Source organism: Lolium rigidum, chromosome 6, assembly GCF_022539505.1.
Source record: "Lolium rigidum isolate FL_2022 chromosome 6, APGP_CSIRO_Lrig_0.1, whole genome shotgun sequence".
NCBI lineage: Eukaryota > Viridiplantae > Streptophyta > Magnoliopsida > Poales > Poaceae > Lolium > Lolium rigidum.
This window is the reverse complement of record NC_061513.1, coordinates 30,227,723-30,241,933: the sequence shown is the minus strand read 5'-3', so window position 1 is coordinate 30,241,933 and position 14,211 is coordinate 30,227,723.

Sequence of the window (14,211 nt, the reverse complement as noted above, 5' to 3'; positions counted from 1 at the left end):
CAGGCCGGTGATAAGTCTTATTGCCGGCGCACCATTTGTAATCCTAAAACAGAGAAAGAAAAGGTTTGTCAAAAGGAAAGAGGCTGCTAGAAAATATGTGGAGAGGGCATTTGATGCACTAAGATTGATGAGCTATTGTTCATCACCTAGCTAGAACATGGCCTCTTCAGACCATGCATGAGGTGATTACCTGTTGTGTGATCATGCACAACAGGATCGTCGAGACAGAGCGTCCTGATGGCTGGAATGAACACGAATGGGACTTTGTGGGTGAGTTGGTTGAGCTAAACCCTAGGGCAGGAACCTAGGAGGAGTTTCTGAATTTAAACGTTGAAGTCTCTAACAGCAATATTTCCAAACATCTCGAGAAGGGTTTGATTGACCATCTGTGAGCATTGGCTAGAAATAAAGAGAATGATGAGTAGTCAATCCCATCTTGATTTATTTGTTAATTATGAACTATGCTCTATCTATTTTCATGCATGGCAATGCATGTAGACTTTGGCATCTATTTGGATGTAATAATAATATATTTTGAACTTCTATTTTTATTGTTTGTATGGCCAATTTGTTTTATATATTGCACTATTTTGGTGAAAAAAACATAAACTGGCCTTGCCGGACAAAATGAGTCGGGTCGTTAGGGCATCCCTAGACGATAACAGTTAATCTGGCCTAAAAACCCAATTTTGTATCCACTGCCTGACGAAAACGGACGTGTGCGATCATATTTGGTGACTGAAATATGTCAGGCCGCTTGAGATGCCTTCAGCATATGGATGCCACCTCTCGCAGGCTCTGTACGCAGCCACGCACTGTCAACACACAGCTACATAAGCAAACAAGGTCGAGCAGCATAAGACAAAAGTTTCTTTATATACAAACAATTGAGTTACGAGCTAATTGTGTGTATGAAGCGCTAAAGCAGCAGTACTACAATGCATCATGATGACACATGGGAACCACACGTAAGTGACATACTTGTTGCTCTAATAACTCGGGTGATTATTATACTGTATTATTACATAGTTTCCTATGGATCCTTCTTAGTCACTCCGAAATGAAGCTCTTCATGCTTGACTTCATAAGACAGAGTTTAGGGTTAGGGGTAGCTTGATACATGATTTTCTGGTTTAAATATGTCTAGACCTTGTTTATCAACTTAATTGAATGCTTACTATATGACATAAGAAGACTATGTGCCTTGGTTTTTGATTTATTTTGATTTATTTTGAATTTTTATGCCCATTTGAATATTGGTTAAATCCTAGGTTTGACCATGATTTAAACAAGTTTAAAACATGAATATGAAAAATTAAGCATCTATACTTCTTAGTCACTCCAAAATGTAGCTCTTGGGAGGGTTTTTGAAATTTCCATGCTTGAAACCAAAAACCACTTCTCTTCATGCTTGACATGTAGTGGGATGGAACGTTTCTTTCACCAGTGAAAAGTTTGTGGTGACTTTGTCAATTTTAGAATTTGTTGGATTAAGTTCTTGGTCTCACAGAGGTGCTTATAGGAACATAGTGTGTGTACGTGTGTATTTATAGAAATGAGTATATATACATATTTGTGCACGTGCATTTATAGGGGTTGGCCTCTAGTGGGTAATCTGATACGAAAGAGTGATAAGGATGACTTTGTACAGGATGTAAATGCATCTAAATCATGTGAAGGGCACAACACAATATGCTTTTCTTAAGAGCAACTTAACGAATACCGCAAAAATTGTTTCTGCAAAACCACTCCTGCGGTTTGAGATTTGCTCTGCACGCCGGAGTAGATATGGAAAATATGAATTGCATAGTTTTTGAAGAAAAAAAACGATGCCAGGTTTTTACCACGATACCACAAAAGTATTTTGCTGCAAAGTGCAAATTACTTCTGCGGTTTAAGATTTGCTCTGCCAGAGTAGATACGGAAAGTATGAAATGCATACTTTAAAAAAAGATTTGATGTCAGTTTTTTACCACGTTTTCAACTACAGTAGTATATCATATGGCTTCATACAAAGGGACATAATTAAATATTTATCTGGATGCAAAAGCAAGGGACTAGTTAGTTAGCTAGTTGATCATCTAGACGTTGTTCGGTCCGACTATCTTGAGCTTGAGCTTATCGCCAGTAGCGGCCTAGCTTGCAGGCAACGCCTCCAAATGTGTCCAAAGCCCAATAAACGTGAGCTTATCGCTGCGTGCCTGCGTCTCCACTGGATTTTGTCCTGTGAGGAAAAGGAGGGACGCGCACGGAAAAATATTCCGACCAAGAGCTATCGCCAGATGAAACGAAACAAAAGAAATGCAAGGAGAGAATCGGAATATAGACCCATACACACGCAGATAGGGATTGGGACTTTGAGAAAGGAGACAAGAAGAGAAGGGCGTGCTTGCGCTCGCAATCGTCGCGTAGCACGGTTTTGAGGTGTTGGCTTCCCGGTGTCTCCTTGGACGCATCGCAGGCTTCCACTCCGTCACCACCACCGCCACCACCTTGTGTCTCCATCACGAGCTCTCTCTTTTTTGGATGTTTCTTGGAGGGTTGCAGCGTGCGGCATCCACCTGGGTCCTGGGCGCGCGGCTGGTTTCCGAACCTAGCACCACCATCCGTCCAGTGACCCCGTTGTTTCGTTTTCATCCAGTTTGGACGCACGCAACGGGAGGATAGCAACAATGGCCACGGCCAGCGTTCGACCGAGAAAACACAGGGAAAACAACGAGGTACGGTGAGGACGTGATGTCCTTTTGTCTCTCTGTTGGATTCTACATGTGGAGACTTGAGCGTTGGACATGGACGTCTCCTCCTGACCGGTGCACAGGCGCCACCGCCAGCCGCGACAGACAACCATGTTTGTCTTTGGAGTTGGACTTCTCTGGCGGGTATGTTTTGCTTTTGGCACCATGCGCCATATATGTTGCGCGATTCGCTACCATCTTTCTGTCCACCCGTGCACCTACAGTCCTACATAACATACATACGCCATTCGGCCATTGTCTTCAAGTCTCAGTGTAGGCTGTAATTCTTAATTACTGGTATTAGTAGTTCTATGTAGGAGTACTGGTCTAGTAATGAAAAAGCTCAATAGACATTTCTGAGCGCGCTGTTGGGTCTTCCCCCAAAAATCATGGTGCTCATGGAGTAGCCTGGTGTTTCTTTAGATTGAACTTGTTGCTCGCGTGCATATGCTTGCTTTCCCGTGTTCGTTGGTGAGGTCATCTGTCAATCCATTAATTGCATCGTTTTGATGGTTGGCTCATCAATATAGCTATCTTTCAATCTCGCTGTACCAAAGTGGGCAGATTGTATTTGGTGAAAATGGGAGAAATCAAGACGCGATCGTTCATTATCAGTAACATAAAGTTCGTGAGCTGACCGACTATATAGGGTATCGTACTTAAATTTTATATTACTAATTATTACAAGGATCTATTTGGTCCACCAGATGAGAGTTCTTTCTCTCTGGATGAATCTTAAATAGCCGACATACCCCAAGTGTCTCCGGAGAAAAATGTTATTTTAACGGCTCCTTATTTAGTTAATAAAGCTATCTTCCAAATGGAACACAACAAAGCCCCGGGACTAGATGGTTTCCCTGCTGAATTCTATCAGGAATTTTGGGACACCATTAAATGGGTACAGCTCTTAAATGGGACCTTCATGTTCAGCGTTTTACACGCGGGACAGTTGGAGCTATTCTGTCTAAATTTTGGTGAGGTTACGAGGCAGAAAGGATTCAACAATATAGACCCATCTGCCTCTTAAATGTGAGTTTCAAGATTTTTACGAAAGTGGCCACCATTAAATTGAATACAGTGGCTGATCATGTGGTGAGACCGTCACAGACCGCTTTTATGCAAGGATGTAATATCCTAGATGTGGTAGTAGTCCTACATGAGCGGTTCATGAACTGCACACCAAGAAAAATGAATGGGGTTATTTTAAAACTTGATTTCGAGAAGGCTTATGATAAACTTAAGTGGTCTTTCTTTCATCAGACACTCAGGATGAAAGATTTTTCATCAGAGTGGAGAGCTTTGATTAATGATTTTGTGTCTGGAGGAAGCATCGCGATCCGTGTTAATGGTGACACGGGACATTTTTTCCAGACACGAAAAGGTTTGCGCCAAGGCGACCCTCTATCACCACTTTTATTCAATATTGTGGCTAATATGCTTGCCATTTTGATCGAACGTGCTAAATCTGATGGCCAAATTGAAGGGGGTAATCCCACATCTGGTTGATGGGGTTTTATCAGTCCTTCAATACATTGATGATACAATTTTATTTATGAAGCATGACCTTGACAAAGCTCGAAACTTAAAGCTAATTTTGGCGGCTTTTGAGCAATTGTCCGGTCTAAAATCAACTTCCATAAAAGTGAATTGTTTTGTTTTGGCGAGGCTCAAGACTCAGTTGCCGACACGGAACTGTTTGGTTGGGGCCAAGGATAGTTTCCTATCAACTATTTGGGTATTTCAATACATTATCGGAGACTAACAATAGCTGGGTGGAAGTTAGTTGAGGAAATACTTCAGAAACGCCTTAGTAGTTGGAAAGGCAATGTACTATTACTGGGAGGAAGATTGGTACTCATAAATTCAGTAATCACCAATATGGTACTGTATATGATATCATTCTTCCTTCTACCAAAATATGTATTACACAAGCTCGACTATTATAGATCGAGATTTTTTGGCAAGGGGATTGTGAAAAAAAGAAGTATCGATTGGTTAAGTGGAATGTTGTATGCCGATCCAAAGATATGGGTGGGTTGGGGGTTCATGACCTGGAGGTCAAAAACTCAGCCTTATTAGGTAAGTGGATTTTCAAGCAATTAACCGAAGATGGCATATGCCAGACACTTGTGAAGAGAAAGTACATTGGCGAGAAAGCGTTATCCCAAATCCTTTGAAAACTGGGAGGCTACTAAGAAATTCTTCTTCAATTATGGTACATTCTCCATCAAGGATGGATCGCAGATAGAGGACTCCTGGTTAGGGAATAGACTTCTCTCTGAACAATATTCGACGTTATATAACATTGTTTGTTGGAAAAGTGATACCATTGCTTTAGTAATGGCGATCTCACCGCCGTCTGTGACATTTCGACGAGATTTATACGGTCCGAGACTTCTTGCGTGGAATGTATTACTGCTTCGTTTGGAATCCATTCAATTGTCTGAAGGATCGGATGAATTTCATTGGAACTTACAATCCAACGAAAAGTTCACAGTAAGTTCAATGTATAATGCAATTATATATCCAACCTGAAATTCCAGTTGATAAAAACAAGAAGATTTGGAAGATGAAAATTTCGCTAAAAATCAAGATTTGTGGCTGGTATTTATGTCGAGGAGTAATCCTAACCAAAGATAATATTGTGAGACGCAATTGGCATGGGAGTACATGGTGTGTTTTCTGTCATCAAACTGAGAAAATTAAACACTTGTTCTTCCAGTGCCGTTTTGCCAGATCTATATGGTCATGCATCCAACTAGCTTCTGATCTGTATCCCCTGACTAGTGTGGCCAATATCTTTGGTAATTGGCTTCATGGTGAGCGCTTGCCGTTATATGGTCGCTATGGCTATATAGAAATAACAAAGTTTTTAATGATAAGAATTGTTCTCTCTTGCAGGTTATTTACAGATGTACCGCTATATGTACCGCTATTCTCCGTTCGTGATCTGCGCTTCAAAGGGTGGAGAACCGCGATCTCTTTATGGAGGTCTGTACACGGTTGGAGGATACGGTGAAGGATACTTTTTTTCTTACATGAGTGGCGGCATAATTTACGGATTGGTCCACCACCATCATCTTAGGCGTCCTACTATTGCTCAATAATTGATATGTAATTCGCATTTTCAGTTTACGGATGTTTGAGATTTTTAAACGGTTGTGTTCATCTTAGCTATGCATATGTCGGGTGTAATTGTTTGTCAAAATTAATAAAACGCCCATTATAAAATAAATATAGGGGACCCTACCCTGTTTTCGTGTTAAAACAAGACCCCATCCAATTTAACATTGCAAAGGAAACCGCGTAAAATTTACTTGTCGTGTAATCCGTACAGAATGTTGGCCCCCTTCAGCAAAATTGCCACAACATGCCTTTTTTTAAAAAAAAAATGTAGTACGCCTCTCATTTTTTATGGAAGAAAAATAATCGAGTTTTAGATAATCATTGTTTGTGACCTTTAGCGAAGGACAATTCATGGTGAATTTCTAATTGTTTTATATATCAATCTAGGATGAGGCTCACATGTCCTATATGACTTCTCTCTTAACAGTGGGACCTTTTTTACCTGCCCTAAGCAGGAGCTATGGAGCTCGCCGAAGGGCGAATAGTATGGTCGTTCATAGTGCGGGGCATTTAGCATCTATAGATGTGCAACCACCATAAAAACTAGGCAAATAATTCGGTCTAATATCATCCACTATACTATATATAAAGTACTAAAGGACATAAAAATAAATGCACGATATGGGCCACTGCTTGTTAACTAAAAATGATTGCATGTGGTAAAATTGAATAACCACGCAGAAATTCAAGCCAATATAAAGGCAGAGGGTGAAGTACCTTCACACTTACAATGCCCACTAGTTATGCAAGTCCTTAATTTCAAACCATCTCGTATTGTGATTACTGTAGAGACGATGAACATTCATCCTGAATACATTGACACAACATCTACTAATTTCTTTGGCTTGAAAGGCACCGGGACATACGGTTCTAATGCAGAGCCTTGTTCCACGAGCAACCTAGTTTCTTCAACCTCGTGAAGGGTGACGCGGCGTGTGCTGGAGGAACCATTTATGTACTTGTAGGAACACATGATGGTGGATAGAGTAGCATAGTTCCTCTATGATATATTTGTGAGGACAAAAAGAGATCTTGGCACTAGAAACGACTAAAGTGTATTTTGGCACAGAAATAAACAGGAGCAGAGCAAAACCTGAAGAAGATAACCGGACTCTTAAAATTTGAGAGCCAGTGACTTCTTTAGCCGTTTTGCGACGTAGACTAAACTTCCTTTTTTGAGCTTTTCTTTAGATTCAACTTGCTGCATGCATATGCGTGTGCTCTGACTGTTCATAGCTGCCTTCCCGTTGTGGTTGGTGACATGATCTGCCAATCCATTGGATCATTTTGATGGTCGGCTCATAAATCTATATGTCTTTCAATCTTCTTGTACCGACGTGAGCAGGTTGCATTTGGTGAAAATGGGAGAAATCAAGACGCGATCTTTCTGTCCACCCGTGCACCTACAGTCCTATGTAAGGGCAGCGGGCCGATCCAAATCGGTGATCTAAATGATTCGTTTCTGTCCTTTTGGATCGGCTCGTAGACAAGATGCATTTCGTGGTTCAGCCAGTCTGGACAGTGCGTGGAGCAGCGCGACCCATTTCGGTCCACTGGCTAGTTGGCCCACGCGCAGAGATAAATAAAATGGCACGAATTTAAAAAACGCGCGAAATTTGATAAAAATTTCATTTATTCAAACATAATTTACATAGTTTAAAAATAAAATCTAAACTATTCAGGTTCCGTCGTCTTCTTCGTTGTCAGAGACGAGGTCGATGAAGGGCGGTGGCATCCAGAGCTGTTGCGCCCAAGAAGGCACCACCGCTGGTTGCGCGTACTGCGGAGGCGGCGACGCGCGAACTGCGGTGGTGTCGATGCGGCGCGTGCGGCGGAGGCGGTGGAACCTCCTGGCCGTCCCATGCTACTGTGCGGCGGCAGCGGTGGTTGCGGCGACAGGGAGGCTACATGCTCCGCCACCATGGTCGAGAGCTGGATGACGACCTCCAGCCCTGGCCAGGACCATTTGGCCTCCTCGTTGGCTAATGACACGGCCAGGACCTTGTCGTAGTTGTCGAGGAGGACCGCCTCCACCTTCACAGCAGCTGGAGGTACGTCCTCCATCTCGTCGTCCTCGTATAAGACCTCGTCTTCGCTGTCAGGAGCATCGTCGCCGGGCATGAAATCCCGGCGGCCCCAGATAACCCGGCGCGCCTCGTGCTCCCAGGCAAGGAACGCGCGCCAATAGTCCTCCCGGCGGTAGGCGCTCGATCCGGCGGCACATCTCCTGGCGCAAAGACTGCTGGTCTGTCGGAGGTGGCGGAACAAGGAGCCTCCCCTATTCAGGTGCCATCCATGCGGAAGCACTAGTAGAAAAAGGGGCTTCCGTCCAAGCCTTTAGTACCGGTTTCCTTACGAACCGGTACTAAAGGGTGCATTAGTACCGCACGAACCGGTACTAAAGGTTTTCCTGCTTCCCACGCATCTCAACCCCCCCCCCCGGGATCGCATTTTTTTTCTTTGTAAAATACAAATGAAAATGATAGAAAATTCAAAAAATAAAATGTTTTCAGATTCTTATATGTTACGCAACCTACTATTCGGTGAAATTAAGAAATACGAATTTTGACTTTTTTTGCAAAAAAAGGTTTAAAAAATGGTAAAACCGCATTAACTTTTGCATACGACATCGGAAAAAAACGTATAATATATCAAAATCATCGTGAGAAAAAGTTACATCCGAATTCACCTGGGTTTACCCGGTTAGCCAATTTTTAGATTCTCAAAATTCCAAATGAAAATATGGAAGCAGGAAGATTTTAGTTTTTTTCCAGAAATTTAGAAGTTTATATATTTTTTAATTTTTTAAAATTAAAATTAATAATTATAAGATTTTTTGAGTCCTAACATATTACTATTACTTTTAGCAAATTATTAGATTTTCAAATTTTTAAGTTTTAGGTTTTGCAAAAAATATTAAAAAATTTTAAAAATAATTTAAAATAATAAAAATTAAAAAGATAATTTTATTTATTTATTCAACATTATTATTACATCATTACTTTTGTTTATTAAAAGAATTATTTGGAATTTAAACGATAAAGAAGTGTGACATCGACCAACATGTTAATAGGATTGATATGATACTACTATCACATACATGCGCGTGAAGCACTTGGAAGTGGAACGGGATGGAACTTGGAAGTTAAGCGTGCTAGTGCGGGAGTAGTGTGAGGATGGGGACCGACCGGGAAGTTTGACCACGGGAAGTAATTTGACTAGAGATTAAGTGTAGTTAGAGACTAACGAAAATACTAGAAATTCTGAAAAAAAAATAAAAAAAGAGGGAGTGAAAAAAATAAAATAAAAGAGGGTGTGAAAAATAATTCGAAAAAATGGATTAAAAAAAATTAAACGAAATAGGCTTTAATACCGGTTCGTAACACTTTGGTCTCCAGCCCCGCGGGTTCCTCCGTGCCCACGTGGAGGCACCTTTAGTACCGGTTCGTAAGGTGGGAGGCTTTTAGTACCGGATATATTTAGTACCGGTTCCAAAACCGGTACTAAAGGCCCTTTGGAACCGGTACTAAAGAGGGTTTCTCTACTAGTGAAGGGAGACGTCGCGGTGGCGGCAAGCTTCAATGCCGACACATGAATTGAGGTGGCGGGCGCAGCGGTCAGCGAGGGCCTTGATGGCAAACGCTGCCGCCGGTCAGCCTTCTGGGGTCGCTTCCAAGTGGGCCCGCAACATGCGTGGCTGGACACGCGCGCTGTCCTTCGCAGCGTCCGCACCGATGCATCGGTTTCCCAAATTTTGACGGATCAGTCTGTTTACGTCGCCACGCTCGAGCGTGCACGGGCTTTCCTTCTGTCTACGTGGACCTTTCGGACAGCCCAGAACCATTTAGATCGGTTCTCTTCAGATGCCCTAACATACATACGGCATTGTCTGCAAGTCTCTAGTGTACGCTGTAATTCTGGACAATTACTAGTATTAGTATTAGTTGTACGAGTACTGGTCTAGTGACAAAGCTCAATAGACATTTCTGGGCGCGCTGTTGGGTCTTCCCCCCAAAATCATGGTGCTCACGGAGTAGCTAGCTTGGCGTTTCTTAGACTGAACTTGCTGCGCGCGTGCATATGCGTGTGCTCTGTCTGTTCATACTCCATATAGCTTGCCTTCTCATGTTAGTTGGTGATCTGATCTGCCAAAGTGCCAATCCATTGGATCGTTTTGATGGTTGGCTCATCAATTTATGTCTTTCAATCTCGCTATACCAAAGTGGGCAGGTGCATTTCGTGAAAATGGGAGAAATCAAGACGCCACCAGACCAGTTCCTTATCAGTAAGATAAAGCTGGCGAGCTGACCGACTGACCCGGTGAGTGGCGCTGGAATATTTCTTGTCGTTGAAAGTATTTGATTACGGGGCGCTCTACTCTGTTTTTATGTTTAAGACTAAACCCCTCCATCCAGCATTTCAATGAAAAACTCGTGTTCAGCCGTGGCATAAGCCAGACAAAATGTTTGCCCTCTTCAGAACTTCAGCATAATTGCCACCATAGTACTACGATTGATCGTGTAGCATTTCATTTTGTAGAGTGGCAGCACAACTCAACATAGTTTATAAAAATCTCATTTTTTACCGAAGAAAAATAATATAATTTGATAATGATTGTTTGTGGCCTTTAGCCATGAGCAATGTATCAACACATGCCATATATAACTTCTCTTAACAACGGGACCTCTTTTCCCCACCCTAAGCAGGAGCTATGGAGCTCGCCCAAGGGCGAACAATACAGACATCCATCTTGTGGGGCGTTTAGCATATATAGATGTGCAACCACCATAAAAACCCGTGCAAAGCACCAGGTCTGATATCATCCACAATACTTATGTAAAGTACTAAAGTATATAAAAACAAATGCACGACATGGGTCACTGCTTGTTGACTAAAATATGATTGCATGTGCTAAAATCTAATAACACTCAGAAACACAAGCCAATATAAAGGCAGGTGTGAGGTGCCTTCACACTTACAATGCCCACTATTCTTGTAAGTCCTTAATTTCAAACCCTCTCCGACTGTGATAACTGTAAGGACAATGGGCATGCATCGTGAATGCATTGGCACACATCTACTAGTTTCTTAGGCTTGAAAGGCACTGGGACCTACACTTCTACAACAGTGTGTTGTTCCACGAGCAACCTAATTTCTTCAACCTCATGGAGGGGAAAGATTCATGTGCTGGAGAAAACATTTATGTACTTATAGGAACACATGATGGTGGATAGAGTATCATTGTTCGTCTACAAGATATTTGTGATGACAAATTTTACTTTTTGGCTCAACAACCTGCACTCGACATTTGCTCGGGACGATCCTGACACTAGAAATTACTAAAGGGATTTTTGGCATGGAAGTAGAGCAAAACCTGAAGAAGATAACCATACCCTTCCAATTCGAGCACCGATGACTTCTTTATCCTTCATGTGGCGTCTTCCTCCAAAAAATCATGGTGCTGACGGACTAGCTTGGTGTTTCTTTAGATTGAACTTGCTGCGTGCATACGGTGTTCTATGTTTGTTCATAGCTTGCCTTCCCGTGTTGGTTGCTACCGTGATCTGCCAATCCATTGGATCATTTTGATGGTCTATACGTCTTTCAATCTCGTCGTAGCGAAGTGGGCAGGTTGCATTGGTGAAAATGGGAGAAATCAAGACGTAATCATTCCTTATTAGTTACATAAAGCTCGTGTGCTGACCGACTGACTGACAGAGAACGGTGGGTGGCGCTGGAATATTTCTTGTCATGGAAAGTGTACAATTACAGGACACTACTTTGTTTTCATGTTAAAAACAAGACCCCATCCGATCCAACATTTCAAATGAAACCTGTGTAAAATCTAACTATCGCGTAATCCTGACAAAATGTTGGCCCTCTTAAGTTCACCAGAATTGCCACCCGCATGAGTGGCAGCATAACTCAAGAGGCTGTTTATAGAAAAGAAAAAAAAAGTAGCAAGCTTCTCATTTTTATAGAAGAAAAACAATAGAATTTTGGATAATGATTGTTTGTGACCTTTAGGCACGGACAATTCATGGCAAATTTCTAATTTTGTATGTATATCAATTTAGGACGAGGCTCACATGCCTTATTTGACTTTTCTTAACAGTGGGGCCTCTTTTACCCGCCCTAAGCTGGAGCTATGGAGCTCTCCGAAGGGCGAACAACGGATGAACCTTGCTACCCACGGGGGTAGCTACACACCCCTCCACGAGCTGACACGTGTTCTCTTGGTCAAACATGATTAAGAGCTCCCACCGTTTACTGTTCACCATATTATATGCTAGATAGTGATTAGCACCCATTTGAATTCAAATAAGGGGGCCCGCTGAAAACTAGGCAGCTCGTATATATATACCGGCATATTCAGATATTTGAATGTCCTTGCAATCTCCTTTTTCATCCACCGTTCCAGCTTCTTCTATCCTACCAAGTCGTTTCCTATCTCCTTTTTCATCCACGTATCTTCTCACCTTATAGAATGCATTTTATACCGAGGCAAGCTCATCTCCAAGACTTCTGTAGGAATGCCTCGACGAATTTTGCATTGTCTTGCTCATTGGATCTTTCGTGTTATGCGCATGGGAGCCTGCATCAACGGCTTCCACTTCATTTTCTTTGCAGCGTGGTTCCTCGAAACATTTTTGATATATTTTTTACAGCGGCAAAGCACCATGGTAGAGAAGTTTGTCCAGGGAGCGTGATATTATGTCGTCGGTTGTGCGCAACAGCTTCAAGACGACATAGCAGTACGTTGTCGTCTGTGCGCTGCTGCTTGAAGATGATTGTATGAGGGCTGGAGCTGGACGAAGATCAACAGTGTCGGAGAGATAATCTGGTTCGTTTCACGCAGCACACAATTATTGGGAGGGCTGTTCACCAATGTTTTGCACTGTACCTATAGTTGGTTAACACTATAGCAGAGCAAAAAACACTGTGTTGTGTCTAAAACTACTATAACACTGCTGGCTTATATAGACATACGAACTCTTAAGATGAATCATATGTCTGCCAACCCAGAGCAGAACCAAAACACGCCGCCCCAATTTGTTTTGTCCAAACGTTTGTGCTGTACGACATGTTCTTTTCAGTTGGACGATCTAAAAATTATTTAGATGATATAGGATTTTCGTTACACCTGAAACCACACAACATATTACGCCGTAGTTTTTAAAAAAAAGTATCGATGAGGGAATATATTAATATCGATAAATAATAATTGCACTGAGAACTGCTGATCTGAGTTTCAAAATATAATGTCTAGTTAACATTTTTCTAAAGAATCTTTCACAACGTGGTAAAATCGGATCCGGTCTCATAATTGTGTTGCAGTGGTACATCGTCTAATAACGGCCAAATATGTTTTGAAGGTCTCTACAGCGAACAAAACTACATTTCTTTTAATTGTACACTGTATGTATATACAAGGATCGAAAGGAGGCAACTATCACTTAGGAAAGTAAAGAGAACTTTTCATTATTATATATACCGTATCTACACTTGCTCATGCTCTAGCAAACTTAGTCCAACAACTTGTCCTAGCTTATTTGTAACTCATCTGAAGGAATAAATTACAATCGAGAACTCATCTACAATGGCAGTTTGTACACGTAAGAATCGATCGTACAGCCGAGAATTCATCGTCAATTGCAACTCTCAGTTTCAAAATGGAAAAATGTACATGTATTTTCGTCATCGAAGCAGGCACATTGCAATTTTTTTTCGATAAGGGAGCATAGCCCCAGCCTCTGCATCAATTGATGCACACGGTTTTTTATTAAAAAACCAGAAGTACGGGTTCAACAATATTCAGTCATTACAATCAAACAAAAGGTAAAGTCGATACTAAGATCAACCAAAAGAAAACACGGCCTGTAGAAGAGCTATCCATTGGCTATTCTATTAAGATGCCGCCACCCAGTAGCCTGGAAAAAGCAGTCCTGAGCCACCACAAGCATTCGGTTGCACCCAGTAACCATAGCCTCCCGCAACTCCAGCGGAAGAAGGAAAACCCATTGTTGAATCCAATGAGCAGCCCGTCGGATAACCTGCAAAAAATTGGTACCAACATTCCGGTTAAAAATGATATCATTGCGGCTTGTCCATATCGACCAACAGATTGCAGAAACGCCAATGCGAATCTTTTGCTTATCACTTTTTGGTACTCCATTCAACCAATTACCAAACATATTAGTAACATTGGATGGTGGAGGGATATTATATGAGAGATATATTATGCGCCAAATCAGTTTTACAAATGGACAAGCAATGAACAAATGATTAACGGTCTCAGTAGAATCACAAAAACAACATCTTTGACACCCATTCCACTTCCGTTTAGCTA